Source organism: Oncorhynchus mykiss, chromosome 2 (assembly GCF_013265735.2).
Source record: "Oncorhynchus mykiss isolate Arlee chromosome 2, USDA_OmykA_1.1, whole genome shotgun sequence".
Taxonomy (NCBI): domain Eukaryota; kingdom Metazoa; phylum Chordata; class Actinopteri; order Salmoniformes; family Salmonidae; genus Oncorhynchus; species Oncorhynchus mykiss.
The window spans coordinates 20,202,143-20,220,107 of record NC_048566.1 but is presented as its reverse complement, the minus strand read 5'-3'; the positions used below and the strand labels follow the sequence as shown (position 1 = coordinate 20,220,107).

At 45.8% G+C, this 17,965-nt stretch overlaps 4 non-coding genes and 1 pseudogene across 4 annotated transcripts; all 5 read right to left on the bottom strand.

The window, feature by feature from the left end:
- The window catches only part of LOC110534400, a 26,465-nt pseudogene extending 8,500 nt beyond the window's left edge, over window positions 1-17,965 (bottom strand).
- On the bottom strand, window positions 10,957-11,245 carry LOC118944184. Its single transcript, XR_005039497.1, has one exon. It is a non-coding gene; the product is annotated as a small nucleolar RNA U85 (small nucleolar RNA).
- Window positions 14,076-14,368, bottom strand: LOC118944180. The gene has a single exon (XR_005039493.1). It is a non-coding gene; the product is annotated as a small nucleolar RNA U85 (small nucleolar RNA).
- On the bottom strand, window positions 14,978-15,278 carry LOC118944182. The gene has a single exon (XR_005039495.1). It is a non-coding gene; the product is annotated as a small nucleolar RNA U85 (small nucleolar RNA).
- LOC118944183 lies at window positions 16,897-17,205 on the bottom strand. The gene has a single exon (XR_005039496.1). It is a non-coding gene; the product is annotated as a small nucleolar RNA U85 (small nucleolar RNA).

Sequence of the window (17,965 nt, the reverse complement as noted above, 5' to 3'; positions counted from 1 at the left end):
TGTCCCGAGCAGGTTTTCGTCAAGGATCTCCACTAGAGGTCGACCAATGAATCGGAATGGCTGATTAATTAGGGCCGATTTCAAATTTTCATAATCTGTAATTGGTACTTTTGTACACCGATTGTGGCCAATTAAAAATAAATGTAACACCTTTATTTAACTAGGCAATCAGTTAAGAACACATTCTTAGTTTCAATGACAGCCTAGAAACTGTGGGTTAACTGCCTTGTTCAGGGGCAGAACGACAGATTTTTACCTAGTCAGCTCGGGGATTCGTTTTTGCAACCTTCCGGTTACTAGTCCAACGCTCTAACCACCTGCCTTAGATTGCACTCCACGAGGAGCCTGCGTGGCAGGCTGACTACCTGTTACGTGTGGGCAGCAAGAAGCCACGGTAAGTTGCTAGCTAGCATTAAACTGATCTTATAAAAAACAAAAACAAATTACTAGTTAACTACACATAGTTGATGATATTACTAGTTTATCTAGCGTGTCCTGCGTTGCATATAATCGATGCGGTGCCTGTTAATTTCTCATCGAATCACAGCCTACTTCAAACGGGTGATTTAACAAGCGCATTTGCCAAAAAAGCACAGTCGTTGCACCAATGTGTACCTAACAATAAACATCAATGCCTTTCTTTAAAATCAATACACAAGTATATATTTTTAAACCTGCATATTTATCACCTGCTAACATGAATTTGTTAACTAGGGAAATTGAGTCTCTACTCTTGTGTTCCGTGCAGCAGTTTGGGCCACCTGGCTCGTTGTGAACTGTGTGAAGTCCATCTATTCCTAACAAAGACCGGAATTAAATTGCCAGAATTGTACATTATGACATAACATTGAAGGTTGTACAATGTAAGAGCAATATTTAGACTTAGGGTTGCCATCCGTTAGATAAAATACAGAACGGTTCCGTATTTCACTGAAAGAATAAATGTTTTGTTTTTGAAATGATAGTTTTCGGATCTGACCATATTAATGACCAAAGGCTCATTTTTGTGTGTTATGTTATAATTAAGTCTGATTTGATAGAGCAGTCCGAGTGATGATAGGCAGCAGCAGGCTCGTAAGCATTCATTCAAACAGCACTTGTGCGTTTGCCAGCAGCTCTTCGCTGTGCTTCAAGCATTGAGCTGTTTATGACTTCAAGCCTATTGACTCCCGAGATTAGGCTTGTGTAACAGATGTGAAATGGCTAGCTAGTTAGCGGGGTGCGCGCTAATAGTGTTTCAAACGTCACTCGCTCTGAGACTTGGAGTAGTTGTTCCCCTTGCTCTGCAAGGGCCACAGCTTTTGTGGAGCGATGGGTAACGATGCTTTGAGGGTGGCTGTTGTCAATGTGTTCCTGGTTCGAGCCCAGGTAGGGGCGAGGAGAGGGACGGAAGCTATACTGTTACACTGGCAATACTAAAGTGCCTATAAGAACATCCAATAGTCAAAGGTATATGAAATACAAATGTTAGAGAGAAATAGTCCTATAATAACCTCAACCTAAAACTTCTTACCTGGGAATATTGAAGACTCATGTTCTGAGCAAGGAACTTAAACATTAGCTTTTTTTTTTTTTTTTACATGTCACATACTGCACTTGTACTTTCTTCTCCAACACTTTGTTTTTGCATTATTTAAACGTTTCATTATTTATTTGAGGCTAAATTGATTTGATTGGTGTATTAGATTAAGCTAAAATAAATTTAAAAAAGTGTTCATTCAGTATTGTTGTAATTGTCATTATTACAACCAAATAAAATATTTTTTTTTAACGTCCGATTATTCAGTATCGGCTTTTTTTGGTCCTCCAATAAATCGGTATTGAAAAATAATAAATCGGTCGACCTCTAATCTCCACAATGCTCTGTTCATCTTTCCCTCTATCCTTACTAGTCTCCCAGTCCCTGCCGCTGACAAATATTCCCACAGCATGATGCTGCCACCATGCTTCACCGTAGGGATGGTGCCAGGTTTCCTCCAGATGTGACGCTTGCATTCATGCAAAAGAGTTCAAGCTTGGTTTCAGACCACAGAATATTGTTTTTTCATGGTCAAGAGTTCTTTAGGTGCCATTTGGCAAACTCCAAGCAGGCTGTCATGTGCTTTTTACTGAGGAGTGGCTTCCGTCTGGCCACTCTACCATAAAGGCCTGATTGGTGGAGTGCTGGTTGTCCTTCTGGAAGGTTCTCTCATCTCCACAGAGGAACTCTGGAGCTCTGTCAGAGTGACCATTGGGTTCTTGGTCACCTCCCCCGATTGCTCAGTTTGGCCGGGTGGCCAGCTCTAGGAAAAGTGTTGGTGGTTCCAATCTTCTTACATTTAAGAATGGAGGCCACTGTGTTCCTGGGGACCTTCAATGCCGCAGACATTTTTTGGTACCCTTCCCCAGATCTGTGCCTCAACACAATCCTGTCTCTGTGCTCTACGGACAATTCCTTCGACCTCATGGCTTGGTGTTTGCTCTGACATGCAGATGTGTGCCTTTCCAAATTATGTCCAATCAATTGAATTTACCACAGGTGGTCTCCAATCAAGTTGTAGAAACATCAAGGCTGATCAATGGAAACAGGATGCACATGAGCTCAATTTCAAGTCTCAGTAAAGGGTCTGAATACTTATGTAAATAAGGTGTCTAAAAACCTGTTTTTGCCTTGTCATTATGGAGTATAGTGTGTAGATTGGATTAAATAAAAATAAAAACATTTTAGAATAAGGCTGCAACAAAACAAATTGTGGAAAAGTCAAGGGGCTGAATACTTCCCGAAGGCATTGTATCAAATAGACATGCCTGGAATTAACGCTGTGTGTACCTTGGCGAGCTCGTTGAAGAAGTTGAGTGCGAGGCTGGTGATGTGTGTCTGGGGGTCGATGAGCAGTACAGCCACCTCGCTGACCTGACCTTTGACCTTCAACACTAGCTGGGTCATAACAGTCACTGCAGTCTGCCTCACCGCCAGGTATCTTGTCACTCAGCCTGGTCAGGGGAGACATGTTATATGATGAAACAATATTTAAAAATGGCATGCAGATTTCTTCTCTAATCAGGAACAGCTGGGATACCATGAAAGAGAGAGACTGGCCAATCAATGACATGACAGATTAAGCAATCGATTACCTGGGTGAGAATACGACCAGCCATACACTGGACATGGAGGCGTCGATGCCAAGTTGCCAATACCCCTGACCATAATCCTCTGCAGTCATTTCAGATGTACGTGTGGGAGGTAGAGGGCCTCTACTCTGAGGGAGCACTAAGACAAAAGGCTGCAGTGTCTCCCCTGGCCTCCATTGTTCTAAACAGGGGAATTAACCACACACACTGGGAAGGGATGAGGCCAGGTGAAAAAATAATAAGCAACTTCACCTCCAGTGGATTAGAATGTTTTCCAGAGGAACTGGACTCGCCGGGTGTGTGGTCTGCTATACAGTAGATGGTCATAAGCCACAGCTTCAGTATAATTAACTAGGCATGTAAAACAGTGCATTACCATTAGGGTAAAACAAAACATGTTTAATACCCTTATCAGTCCTCTCCCAGGGAGGGCTGTCTGTCTTTGAGGAGACCCAACACAATGGAGGTGTGTGGGAGACAATTACTGACCGCTACAAAACACTTACCATGAGGAAAAACCTGGGGATTAGTGTTCATAGTGAAAAGCCTGGAAAACACTATTCATCTGAAACACCTCAAACGTAAGAATAACCAAGCATCATAATTAGCACTATACAAAGACAAACAGAACTAGTGGAATGAAGAGATAACGAATTGTAATTAAACTTTCAATGGGGGAGGGCGTATGGCTTCAGTGCATCTCAATGTGGGAAGAACAACCAGCAATCATCATTAAGCTTTCTTCAATTAAGTCCCCATCCTTCCTACAGAGTATAACCTATGGCATCACCTGAAATGATCTCCTTTCTCCCTCCGATCTACTCATTGTATAATTATACCACCAACAAGTAGTTCTGGACACAATCAGAACCTTCAAGTTGTTCTAGACCTTACAGAAAGTTTTTTTTTCTGTTCTGAACATATGGAAATAAGTTTTCTGGTTCAGTAGATTGCAGCAGCAGGACGGGGGCGTCTGAAGGAACATTAGCAGACAACCAGATATGGAACGAGCTTGTAGCCCTCAGCCATCCTCATCTAGTGGCCATGTTTACCTAAATTAAAAAAAGACACAATTCATAGTACAAACAGCTGGGTAATTAAATAAAGATGTGCTTGTTTGCTCCTTCCATATTCTAAATTATAATTTCTATTAACTGCTTGGTTCATATTTAGTCACTGAATGACAGTGGCTTGTGGGGGTTCACACCTGGTACAGAGGTTCTGGGTACAGGTGTTTGGATTAGCTGGTACAGAGGCTCTGGGTACAGGTGTTTGGATTAGCTGGTACAAAGGTTCTGGGTACAGGTGTTTGGATTAGCTGGTACAGAGGCTCTGGGTCCAGGTGTTTGGATTAGCTGGTACAGAGGTTCTGGGTCCAGGTGTTTGGATTAGCTGGTACAGAGGTTCTGGGTCCAGGTGTTTGGATTAGCTGGTACAAAGGTTCTGGGTACAGGTGTTTGGATTAGCTGGTACAGAGGTTCTGGGTCCAGGTGTTTGGATTAGCTGGTACAGAGGTTCTGGGTACAGGTGTTTGGATTAGCTGGTACAGAGGTTCTGGGTACAGGTGTTTGGATTAGCTGGTACAAAGGTTCTGGGTACAGGTGTTTGGATTAGCTGGTACAAAGGTTCTGGGTACAGGTGTTTGGATTAGCTGGTACAGAGGTTCTGGGTACAGGTGTTTGGATTAGCTGGTACAAAGGTTCTGGGTACAGGTGTTTGGATTACCTGGTATAGAGGTTCTGGGTCCAGGATGTTGGGGAAGCGGACGGTGAGGTCTCCCAGGCCGATGATGGCGTTGACCCTGATGAAGGGCAGAGAGGAATGCTCCAGCACCGGGAACAGGAGACAGATGTGCTCCTCACACACTGACAGAGAGGGAACAGAGGTTGACAAAGAGAGACACACCACAGCCACGCAAAGGAAAATTACAGAAAAACAAAGGTAGTCTGGGGTGTAGTCTGACCTGATCATCATGTACTGTGAGAGGGCCAGGCAGGCAGCTGTCGTGAGCTGGTGGTGGCAGTATCTCCCTGGGGAACTACACACCCTCACCAGCAGGGGCAGGAACGAGCACAACAGGTTCTCATCTGGGGGGGAAGGGATGTGGTTTAAGGCAATTAAATCACACCAGGAAAAATGTACTTGGTTTTGAAAAAGTTAGGCCTTTCTTACCAGCCAGCAGCTCAGTCTCACAGATCTTCCTGATCAGCTCTGCCTCAAGTGTCCTCAGCAGAAGCACCCATCAACCCAAGTTCTTCCTCCACAGAACTGTCATTGGCCACTTGCTGTGGGAAACATGGATCATGAAAGTTGATTAAGAACTCCCTGTTCATGTCTTGTCTACTGGAAAGTTAGAGCGATTTAATCGAATGGAGTAATTAGGAAAAAGTTAACTGTTGTACTTAGCCCCCTGATGGGAAGAATCATCAAGACCTGTCAATCACTGTGTTGCATGACCAAAATTAAACTCATCAAGCTTTTCCCAGGGAGAAAAGTTACTGATTGGCAAGACAATCCTACTCACCAGGAGACTCACGTGGCCTCTTCACTAATCAACATCCTGTTCTGATAACATTTGGTTTATGAAACGCAATGACAATCAATTTGACACGAATAGTAAAAGCTCCTTAAACTCAGAACACGTGTATAAACGCAGCAGTCTCATTACCACTAGGTTTGTAGTATCCTAATCTCATGATTGACCATTATGTAAATTATTGCCATCATTGGGTTGTATAAAAATACTGGACATCAAACATTGTGTTCGCATTCCATGTCCAGACTGACCTTGGCCTTACGGGAGGGCGCCTTCTCTTCTGTCTCTCATCTCCCGCAGCTCAGAGCTGACGCTGCGCTCCAGGTGGGACACCTGCCAGAACGCCACGCAGCCACACAGAGACAGCAGCTGGGCCAGGGACACGCAGCTCACCACAGGGACTAGAGGGACAGGAATGGACTGGAGAATGAGCTATTCATACTTACTTTGAGAAGTTGTTTTACCACAGTGCACCAACTTTCTAAATAAATAAATCACTGTCTCACCTTATTCTCCCTGCTCCTCAGGGTCCTGAGATGCACCAGGAAACTGGCTGACATCCTTGTTTGCTAACATCTCCCCGCCCTCTGCGATCTGGTCCAAGACGAGTAGACGAGAGCAGCGACGGGTAGACGAGAGCAGCGCTGGAGGAGGCGGGAGCAGAGCTGGTCTGGGGACTCGGACAGGAAGTACAGCAGACGGACAAGCTTGCTTCATGAAGCTCTGCCAATGAGGGTCCGCCATCACCACACCTGGGGCAGGACTAGACACAGTCAGGGGCAGACACTACATTCTCCCACTCAAGAGATGTGTGGGTGTGTACACACACACTCACCTTCAGCGATGGCCTGTGTGAGGCAGGTAAAGAGCTGGTTGTCCTGAGGCAGTCTGAATGGAGCTCATTTGGATTGCTGGTGAGGGACAAATCAATCACTTTACACACTTTAAACATTCAAACGTCTAGTCACCTGGTAGATTGTTTCGTCTAGGCTGTTGGTCAACAGATATTTCTTTAGTCGAGCAGTTGCAAATATCTTTATTCTTTCATGATGCACAAGTCTGATTCCCACCAGTCTCAGTGGACTAATCCATTGCAGATGCCACAGGGAAGGCACAGTACATCACTAAGACATGAGCTACAGAAATTGTAAATGGTTAGACAAAGGAGCTGATCGTGGACTACAGGAAAAAGCGTCCCGAACAGGCCCCCATTAACATCAACAGGGCTGTAGTGGAGCGTCCCGAACAGGCCCCCATTAACATCAACGGGGCTGTAGCGGAGCGTCCCGAACAGGCCCCCATTAACATCAACGGGGCTGTAGCGGAGCGTCCCGAACAGGCCCCCATTAACATCAACGGGGCTGTAGCGGAGCGTCCCGAACAGGCCCCCATTAACATCAACGGGGCTGTAGTGGAGCGTCCCGAACAGGCCCCCATTAACATCAACGGGGCTGTAGCGGAGCGTCCCGAACAGGCCCCCATTAACATCAACGGGGCTGTAGTGGAGCGTCCCGAACAGGCCCCCATTAACATCAACGGGGCTGTAGCAGAGCGTCCCGAACAGGCCCCCATTAACATCAACGGGGCTGTAGTGGAGCGTCCCGAACAGGCCCCCATTAACATCAACGGGGCTGTAGTGGAGCGTCCCGAACAGGCCCCCATTAACATCAACGGGGCTGTAGCGGAGCGTCCCGAACAGGCCCCCATTAACATCAACGGGGCTGTAGCGGAGCGTCCCGAACAGCCCCCCATTAACATCAACGGGGCTGTAGCGGAGCGTCCCGAACAGGCCCCCATTAACATCAACGGGGCTGTAGTGGAGCGTCCCGAACAGGCCCCCATTAACATCAACGGGGCTGTAGCGGAGCGTCCCGAACAGGCCCCCATTAACATCAACGGGGCTGTAGCAGAGCGTCCCGAACAGGCCCCCATTAACATCAACGGGGCTGTAGCGGAGCGTCCCGAACAGGCCCCCATTAACATCAACGGGGCTGTAGCGGAGCGTCCCGAACAGGCCCCCATTAACATCAACGGGGCTGTAGTGGAGCGTCCCGAACAGGCCCCCATTAACATCAACGGGGCTGTAGTGGAGCGTCCCGAACAGGCCCCCATTAACATCAACGGGGCTGTAGCGGAGCGGGTCGAGAGCTTCAAGTTCCTTGGCGTCCACATCACCAACAAACTATCATGGTCCACACACCAAGACAGTCGTGAAGAGGGCACGACAAAACCTTCTCCCCCTTAGGAGACTGAAAACATTTGACATGGTACCCCAGATCCTCAAAAAGTTCTACAGCTGCACCGTCGAGATCATCCTGACCGGTTGCATCACTGCCAAGTATGGCAACTGCTCGGCATCTGACCTTAAGGCGCTACAGAGGTTAGGGGGAACGGCCCAGTACATTACTGGAGCCAAACTTCCTGCCATCCAGGACCTCTATACCAGACAGAGTCAGAGGAAAGACCATGAAATTGTCAGAGACTCCAGTCACCCAAGTTATAGACTTCTCTCTGCTACCGCACGGCAAGCAGTACCGGAGCACCAAGTCTAGGACCAAAAGGCTCCTCATCAGCTTCTACCCCCAAGCTATAAGACTGCTGAACAATCAATAAAATCAACCCCCCCCCCCTTTTTTTCACTGCTACTACTCGTTTATCTATGGATAGTCACTTCACCCCTACTTACATGTACAAATTACCTCAACCTGTAACCCCACACACTGACTCGGTAATGGTACCTGTATACCCTGTATATAGCCTCGTTATTGTTATTCTTACGGTGTTACTTTGAATATATATATATTTTTTAACTTTAGTCCATTTGGTAAATATTTTTCTTAACTCTTCTTGAACTGCACTGTTGGTTAAGGGCCTATAAGTAAGCATTTCACAGTAAGGTCTACACTGTTGGTTAAGGGCCTATAAGTAAGCATTTCACAGTAAGGTCTACACTGTTGGTTAAGGGCCTATAAGTAAGCATTTCACAGTAAGGTCTATAAGTAAGCATTTCACAGTAAGGTCTACACTTCTTGTAGTCGGCGCATGGGACAAATAGTTTGATTTGATTTATTTTGTAAGAAAATGGTGCAACACTAATAAATACAATATTTTATAACAAATGCGTTCTCACGCGATGGATAGCGGGAGAAGGCGCTGTCCGCGGTTCTGAAACGTAATCTCCAGTGCGCCGTTGAATTGGCACCTTTCCCTTTATGTTGCAATGTGCATAACAGTGAAGTTAACCAGCATATTGGTGTTGAGAACATTGCGGCAGAAGCAGAGTAAGGAGAAGAGAAAACAGCCCTTGAGGAAACCAATTAAGATATAACCCATAGCGTAACTTAAAACATGCCTGGCATCATAAATCATCCACAGAAATCCTGTTTGTTGCCAGTTGGAATCAGTATGCTATTAAAGACTCCACGAGCACCAAGCCTCACACAACCAGAATGTCAGATAAAGCAATTTCACAAATGTGGCTGCTTTTAAAACTTTGCTATGCTGTATTAAAAGCTTTAGATTTTTGTTAGAATAGACTCTGGTATTACTTACAATTTAGCGTTGTTTATACGGTTCCAAACAGGTAGAAAACACTAATCTAACAGGACTGGGAAGATACGCAGCCATTATGGGTGGGCACAGGTCCACACACTACGGAACCAGGCCCAGCAAATCACAATTTTTTTTCCTCACAATTAAAAACCGGAATATTGCTCAGCATCCCACCTTCCCCTCAGACGATCCCACAGGTAAAGAAGCTGGATGTGGAGGTCCTGGGCTGGCGTGATAACATATGGTCTGCAGTTGTGAGGCCAGTTGGATGTACTGCCAAATCCTCTAAAACAACGTTGGAGGCGGCTTATGGTAGATAAATTAACATTCAAAACTCTGGTGGACATTCCTGCATTCAGCATGCCAATTACACGCTTCCTCAAAACAAGTTTTCGCTTATGGACATTTGTGGGTTTATTATTTCAGCTCATGAAAAAAGGACCAACATTTTACATGTTTATATTTTTGTTCAGTATAGTTGATTTTATTCAAACACATAGGGTGTGATATACACACATTTTTAGAATACACTACTTTAAATTTTAACCAATTGATTGGTTGAAAGAACAGGCAACTTTTGGTCAACCAAGAGTTTATTTTTAGTCTGGGACAGCCCTAGACCTCTAGAAAGTCTAGGCCGGGAATCTACGTGTGGGGTCTTACATGGTCAGTGATGTTACAGATGGTGATAAGAGTCTCTGGCCAGTAGGAAGTCTTCAGTAAAATTCTCTCCCAGAGCACAGTGTCCAGGTTAGAGGACCACCTCCCTCGCCGCTCTACACAGAGAAACACACAATCACATTAGTCTACACCCTGAACACAACCTAAAAATGCCACATCTAATACAAGAACGTGCATACAAACATGCTATTACACACAGCAACTTTAGTGTGTGGTGCACAAATGAGGTTCCTGGCAGTATGTAAATTCACTGCTATGTCTACACACAAAGTAGTAAACTACGTCATTTACATTATGCCCAGGCTCCAGATTAATCAATCATCTCGTCGGTGCTCGGCCCTCCGCAGAACACACACATGGTCCCAGTCTGAGGGATAACGTGTGTGTGGGAGGGAGGGTTAGAGGATGTGAGGGGAGGATTAAACAGGTTATGAATGCTGCCTGTGTGGCAGTATTGTCCAGTACAGTGTGGGTGGACTACAGATAGTCACTGCTGGGGGGGACTGAGACTGTCTTTCAATCTTTGAAGGAGACCGAATGTGTGTTTACAACGCTTGTTCATTGAAAACCCTGGCGGTGGGCCCAGATTTATATGTGGTCGTGACTTCGACTCAATGCAGAGAAGTCAGTGTACTCTGCTGTACTCCTATTCAGAGACTAAAGGCGCTAGCATGCTTCAGTTCGGCTAGCCAAATGAGTGTGATTGCACTCCCTTAAAAGACATTCACCTGAACAAGAAAAAAGCGTCAATAGTACTGTTTGTCCATTTTGAGACGCCGTAGCCAGTACACTTCCCCAAAATAGTCTGAATTAATCTAAAATAACGTCAAAATTAATGACCGATTTCCTGAGTTTATGCTGAGGATATCCTTTTGTTTTTGCATCTAAGGAACCGTTTACCATACGTCAATAAGGGAACTGTCATTGGGAGGTTAAGTGCAAAACTTAACTTGGATCAGAGTCTCATATTAAACAAAGATTAAGATCAATGTATTGGTCAATTGCCCACAAGGTCCAACTGAAATGTTACTTCCGCTTTAAACCCAACCCCTCCGAAAGACACATACAGGTGTAGAAGCCCTCAGATTAACAAAATAAGAGCTCATGGACTCCTGAATATGGAGGAGAGGTGGGTTTCTCCCTGCCTCAGATTAACAGTCACACTGTCAGCACCCTCCCACTGTTCTTGATCGTGTTGCTTCAGCGGGAGAAAAATGTGGGTGGGGCCAAGTCACTGTAGGCCAGCCTTTACAGCAGAGCAGCCAATCACCGCTACACTGCCAAGATTACCGGCCAATCAAGACAAGGGAAAACCCAACCCCCTCGTTCAATTGGCTCGCATTCGCCTTGGTCTCATCATTGGGCAAGAAGTCAAAGGGGACTTAAAGACAGGTGTGGAGTTAGAACTTGTGTTTGTGTGTGGGCCTTACCGTGCAGCCATTCCCAGAAGCAGCACTGCTGCTCGTCTGTGCAGGCTGGAGGTCTCTCGTTTGCCAGTGAACCTCTCCCACAAAACCTGAACCACCGTGGACTGCAGGCTGCTGCCACCACCAAAAAACTCCAGGACCTGGGACGACACAAGAGAGGTGGTGTTGGAACAGATTAGATTAGAGAGAGAACGGGGTTAATTATTGATGACAGGATGGATAGAGTAATCAGTAAAGAGTAAGGGCTAACTCAATCACTGGGTAGTACTGATTACAGGATTGATAGTGAGTTTCTCTTATTACCATCTCCTCCAGACACTGGATTGTCCCCAGAGAGGCATCCACCATCAGTTCAGACAGACTGTCCACTAGAGTCTGAGCTTTAGCCCTGAGAGGGAGAAAGTCAGGCACCAGAGCAGAGCCCATTGGAGGTTGATGAAGTCGCTCCAAGACATTGTTCTTAGATCAATCGCACAATTTCCCACCTCAACTACCACCTCGAGTCTGCATCTCTTTCAGCAGCAATGTACTGGTGAGAGCAAGATTAACAAATTCACAGCAGAAAATGTAACACAGGGTGTGTTCACACAGGCAGTCCAATTCTGATAGATATTTTTGCACTAATTGGTCTTTTGACCAATCACAAATCGTTTCACAATTTCAGAGCTGATCCAATCAGTCAATAGACCAATTAGTGAAAATAAGATCAGAATTGGGCTGCATGTCTAAACACAACCTGAGTTGAAACCTCTTGGGGGAAATGGCTGAGGTGCTGGAATGAAGATTGCAGGTTCCCACGAAGGCTGTTTCAGCAGACAAGACAGTTCCATTTACTCTCTATACCATTTTAATGTCACCAGCACTGCTTCGCAGTTTCACATGGGAAGACATTACCATTTCAAAAGTAACTTAACCATCTGCAATTGGTAGTGGGATCGAGGGACCTGAGGGGGTTGATAGAAGGTGCCTGTGGCAACAGTTTGAAGGTGTGACAGCGTACCTGGTGGTGTCTCCCTGGGGGTTGAGGTAGAGGCGTCTGTAGGCCTGCACCACAGCATCTTTAATGGCAGCGCCAGTAGACCAGACCAGAGGCAGCATCTTCCTCACGCCAGTCAGAGAGTTCGCCACACTGAACTCGCATACTGTCACACAGAACTGCACCGCCTCCTGGACCACTGAGACACATTCATTCCTCAATACCCCACACATTACATTGTCTCAGAACACATGCATGGAGTCATTGGGGTGAGATGTTGACTGTGCAGGTGATAAGGTATGGTAATGCGGGTGTAGGTAAGATGAGGTGTGTTTGTACCTGAGGTAGTCTTCCAGTAGAGCATGGTGTTGATGACAGCGATGGCTCTCTCCACCTGCAGGGCAAAGCTCTCAGTGTCTTTCAGATACTGCAACAGCATCTCCTGTTTCTTCAGCTCACTCTCCTCCACCCCTTCCATCCCCCCCATTCCCTGCTCCCTCCTTCTAGGGGGTGGAAGGCAGGTCCCCTCTGACCTCAGGAGTCCTGGTCAGGACCTGGGGAGGAACAGAGGTGTCAGATTAGAAAAATGTTCTCCTGAGAGCAGATGTGAACATCTTAACTCTTGCCAGTGTGAGTACACATTGTTTCCAGTCCACATGATTGAACAAAATAGTGGTCTAAAATGAGGACCAGTGTTAGTTCAGGTGTTAGAGCTAGGTTTGGGTGATTCACCAGTAGAAAACATTATCACCCACTCCATCAGTAATGCTGTCATCTAGAACTACACCTACTACACCGCTGAAAGCCCCACAGCACTAGATTGCCCTTAATTACATTTTGATTGGTTATATAATACTCTTATTCTAGCACTGATTTCACCACTTGTTTTTGAAAGCTTGGTACTGAATAATTTGTTTAATCGATATTACATTTTTGATTGAGTGATTACGACTCTTTTAGCAGAGTGCTGGTTAGTTCTGAATAGTTTACTTACTAGACTTGTATTATGCTGTTCTTTCAAAGTGCACTTACTGTAAGTCGGTTCTAGATAAGAGCATTCACTAAATTACCAAACATTTTCAGAATGCTAACTTTCTATCTCCTACACTTAACCAATACACGTTCTTGGTGATGTGATTGACAGACAGAGTTCAGTACCTTTGAAGAGCAGGGCCAGTGTGTCCAAGAGAGTCTCGGGGGTGAGAGTGGTCAGAGACGAGAACATCTCAGACTCTAGGAACCGACTGTGTGCTCGCACACACAGACGCACTGCATTCCTGACACACAAACAATCAGTTATGTGATGACTGAAGAGTTCAGCTTGGAATCTCACTTCTATAAACAGTTGATCCTGATTTGTTACAAATCTAGTCCCCTGGGCAGAGTGTTTCAAAAGTTATCCATCTGATCTAGACTATCAGATAGCATTAAATTGATAGAAATAGAATGAATAGAACACGAGGAGCAGCTCAGGCACCATAGCGGCCCACAGCTCAGAGGCCTTGATCACTGCCACTGGACGGAGACACCAAAGGAATATGGTTAAATGGGAAATCAACACTAAAATCATTTTGCATCATGATGATGTGGCTGGTGACACTGCTTCTTGAAAGTCCAATAATTTAAAAACTTAACTATTGACATGCAAAACATTTTGGGACTGTATCAGTGGATTAAGGGAGAGAACAAAAATGAAAGAATTTGAGCGGAGTGTCCCTATAATAATAAATATAGTTTGGACAAAAGAGGCAGAGGAGATCAGAATGAACAGATTATATTTCTATTGTTACAAAGCCCTCAGATTAACAAAGAAGAGCGCTCAAGACCAACTGAATATTGAGAAGTTCTCCCTGCCTCACACATACAGACAAACACACGTCAGTCACACTGTCAGCACCCTCCCACTATTCTCTACCGTGTTTCTTTAACGGGAGAAACATGTGGGTGGGGCCAAGTCACTGTAGGCCGGCCCTTACAGCAGAGCAGCCAATCTCCGCTACACTGCCAAGATTACCGGCCAATCGAGACGAGAGATCCCAACCCTCTTTCAGTTGGCTCGCATTCGCCTTGGTCTCATCATTGGGCATTATATAAAAGATAAATATAAAAGGTGGTGTGTATAATTTACCAGGTGCGTTTTCCTGCAGTCTCTCTCTAAGCTCTCAGAGTTTATCCGTCTCCTTCTCCAGGGGTTTCTTCAGGTCAGCACTGCTCAACTACAGATGAAAAAAACAATTGTAAGACACTTTGTTGTGTGTATGTACTTCACAGTAGTGGTTGTTTGAGTGTGTGCGCGCACCTTGCAGCTGTAGGGGTTGTGCACGATGAAGGCAGCCAGTAGCTGGATGGCACTCTTGACCACATTGATGGATTTGTCCATCAGCCTTCCCACTGCCAACCCCATCACTTCACTGTACCTGTTCAGGGGCAGAGCCTGGGGAGAGAAATCACAGAGGACATGAGGACTGCTCAGTAATCCCAGAGGAAGTGATTATCGCCTAGTCTCCTTTCCTTCAAAAACTGAACTGCCTTTTGCTGTAAATAAAATCATACAAATCATTTCTACAGGCTTGAGAGAATGACAATCAAATGGGGATCTGATGTTGAGGGACAATTCACTTCAAACCAGTACAGGAGTGTTGGTGACTTTACTGATGTTGAGGCCACTGCATAGCTGTCACTAAGATTTCTGAATGCCCTCAGATTACCAAAGGAAGAAGTCATAGCCATAGCAAAGGCCATCAACGAAGAGGTGTGTCCCCTTGCCAACTGAAACATATTCTCTCAGAAACACTTTCAGCAGCTTTCATCCTTCCTTCTCCCATGTCTCTGGGATGGGCAGAGGGTGAGAAGGGCTGCTAGTTTACTATAGGTGGGCCCTTACAGCAGAGCAGCCAATCTTCGCCACACTGCCAAGATTACCCACCAATCGGGAGGAACGAGCACAATCTCTCAGCCTGATTGGCTCATACTTGCCATGATCTCATCACTGGGTATAAGTGAATACACGATAGTGCATGTAGTATCTGGAACTGCTTCATACATCCACATAGTTGTTTGGGATACGCTTTTAGAGACACGTAAGCACACACACTCACACCTTGCTGTTGACGATGTGTGTAGACCTGCAGCACCCGGGCCCTGACGTAGGAATGTGTGTCGTGGAGGTGCTCCTGCAGTGTGTCCATGAAGCGGTCCCTGTCAGCTCTGCCAGACTCATCCAGTCCATCTACACTCAGGACCCTGACTAGAACCTCTGCCAACACTTCAAACTAGGGCTCTGCAGGCACAGAGAGAAGGTTTGAACCTTCAATAATGATAAATTAGTAAGGACATAATGAATGATCAAAAGAAGCACAATTTCAAGGGAAAAAGTCGTACTAGCAATCTGATGTTTGTGATTATGGTGTGCGAGTTACCTCGCCCTCCAGATGTGTGAGTAACACACTGATGTTGGGGATCATGGTGTCGGGGACCAGGGTGCCCAGTTCAGACAGGAAGCTGGATAAGGCCTCGACCCCTGTCTGGCCAGCTCCTCACTAGACTTCTGACGGATCTCTTTGAGAGAGTGAGTCAGTATAGAGAACAGGGCATCAGAACAGAGACGTCATACACATTCCAACTCAAGTCGCTAATGTTTCTCTCAACACTTTATAAACAGGGACAAAAAGAACATGACACGGGTAACAAAGACATTCAAGCAGAAAATGATACACCGATACAAAAAGTAATCTCTTCAACTGACCTCATGACCTCTCCTACAATAGCCTTGACTCCATACTCAGTGCTCCACACAGACACCGCCTGGGCACACACTGACGACAGCTGCTCAAAGTGCTGCAGCAGCTGGATCACCTTCACACTGGCACCTGTGGATGGAGAAAGAGAGGACATCAGTACAACGCTTCACTTGAACACCATACCACTAATACAAAGGCGGTGGAGCAGTAACATTTGCATGCATCAGTATAGGTTCTATGGAGCTGTCTAATAACAGTGGTTTGGGGGTGTTGAGTTACTGACCCAGAAGGTGGTTGTATTTCTTGACCTGCACCCCCAGCAGGTGAATGATGGCGTCTCTGGTGGGCTTGTTCTTCACGTGGCTGATGGTTGGGTTCTCCAGGAGCTTATAGCAACAGCATGTCACACAGCTGAGGACATAAAGTATACTGTAAGTCCTGTAGACTGCTGCTCATCGTTCACTATGTTCTCTACCTAGAGTGAAACTCCACAAACCCATGTTTCCTCCAGCCCCACACACTCATCCACAGTCTGCCCCTCTCATCTGATGAACTCCTCCTCAACCAAAGAGAGGCTCCAAAGGGAGTGGATGTCCAGCTGAAGGAGCTGGGTTAGAGCCTGCAGCACCATCTCCCTCTCAGAGTCACACTGTAGTAGACCTTCTCCTGCAGCCTTCCCCTTCTTACTGCCCTGAGGGAGTCGACAGAAAGTTCACTTCAAACTGTCAACACAGTACAGGACTCAGGAGGGTTGAGATTCTAGAAAGACTGAATGGGTACACTGAACTATCCTTATGCAGTTAGTGGTCTCCTCAACAAGGAGTCACACTATCTATGCATAGCAGTCACAAAGATCTGGGTGTGGTTTTTGAATGCCCTCAGATTACCAAAGGAAAATGTCATAGCCATAGCAAAGGCCATCAACGAAGAGTTGTGTCTCCTTGCCAACTGAAACATATTCTCTCACACTCAGACAAACACTTTCAGGAGCTTTCGTCCTGCCTTCTCCCATGTCTCTGGGATGGGCAGAGGATAAGGAGGACTGCTAGTTTACTATAGGTGGGCCCTTACAGCAGAGCAGCCAATCTTCGCCACACTGCCAAGATTACCCACCAATCGGGAGGAAGGTGCGCACACTCTCAGCCTGATTGGCTCATACTTGCCATTATCTCATCACTTGGCATTAGTGGATGTATTAATTGACTATAGAGCATGCTATAAGACCACATATTCAAATATGACTGGGTGCAGAAGGACCTACCTTACTGGGTGCAGTGATGATACTCTGCCTGTAAGAGTCACTCTCCAGGATTTCTGTGAGTGAGGCGTTGAGGAGGGAGGGCAGGGAGACGGCCAGGCCACCCACCACTAACAGAGAAAACAATGAAATACGGATGAGAACGTCGGCTGAATAGTGAGCACTAGCAGGCACTGGTATGCCATCATGTGAATAAATTGAAAGACATTTCAACACACACCATCACAAACACTGACCTTGTATGAGTAACTCCAGGGTGTCCTCTTTCACACGCATGTCCACTTTATGGCAGTGCCTGTGACATACAATAGAATGCAACATGGGTCAGAACCTGAGAAATTACATCATAGTTGAGGCAAGTTTAAGAAAGAAAAACAAAATAATTTGGGTAGATGTAGCTACTCACTGCAGCACAGTGTAACCAGTGCCGAAGTGTTCCAGGATGCACAATGGACCCTGGCTTCTTAGTGTAGCCTTGAAACCTGGAAAACATATAGAATAGTAAAGGAGTTGAGTTGTTTGGTCAGATTTCAGGAGGACAATATTCTAACCATTGTAAGTCTAACAAACTATGGGATATTTACTGTTGAGATGGGAAGGCAGTTTAGGGGAGACGGCATCCTGAACCACGTACTGGTTAATGACCCCAGTCTTCACCAGGTCACCCACAGTCGTCTGACGACA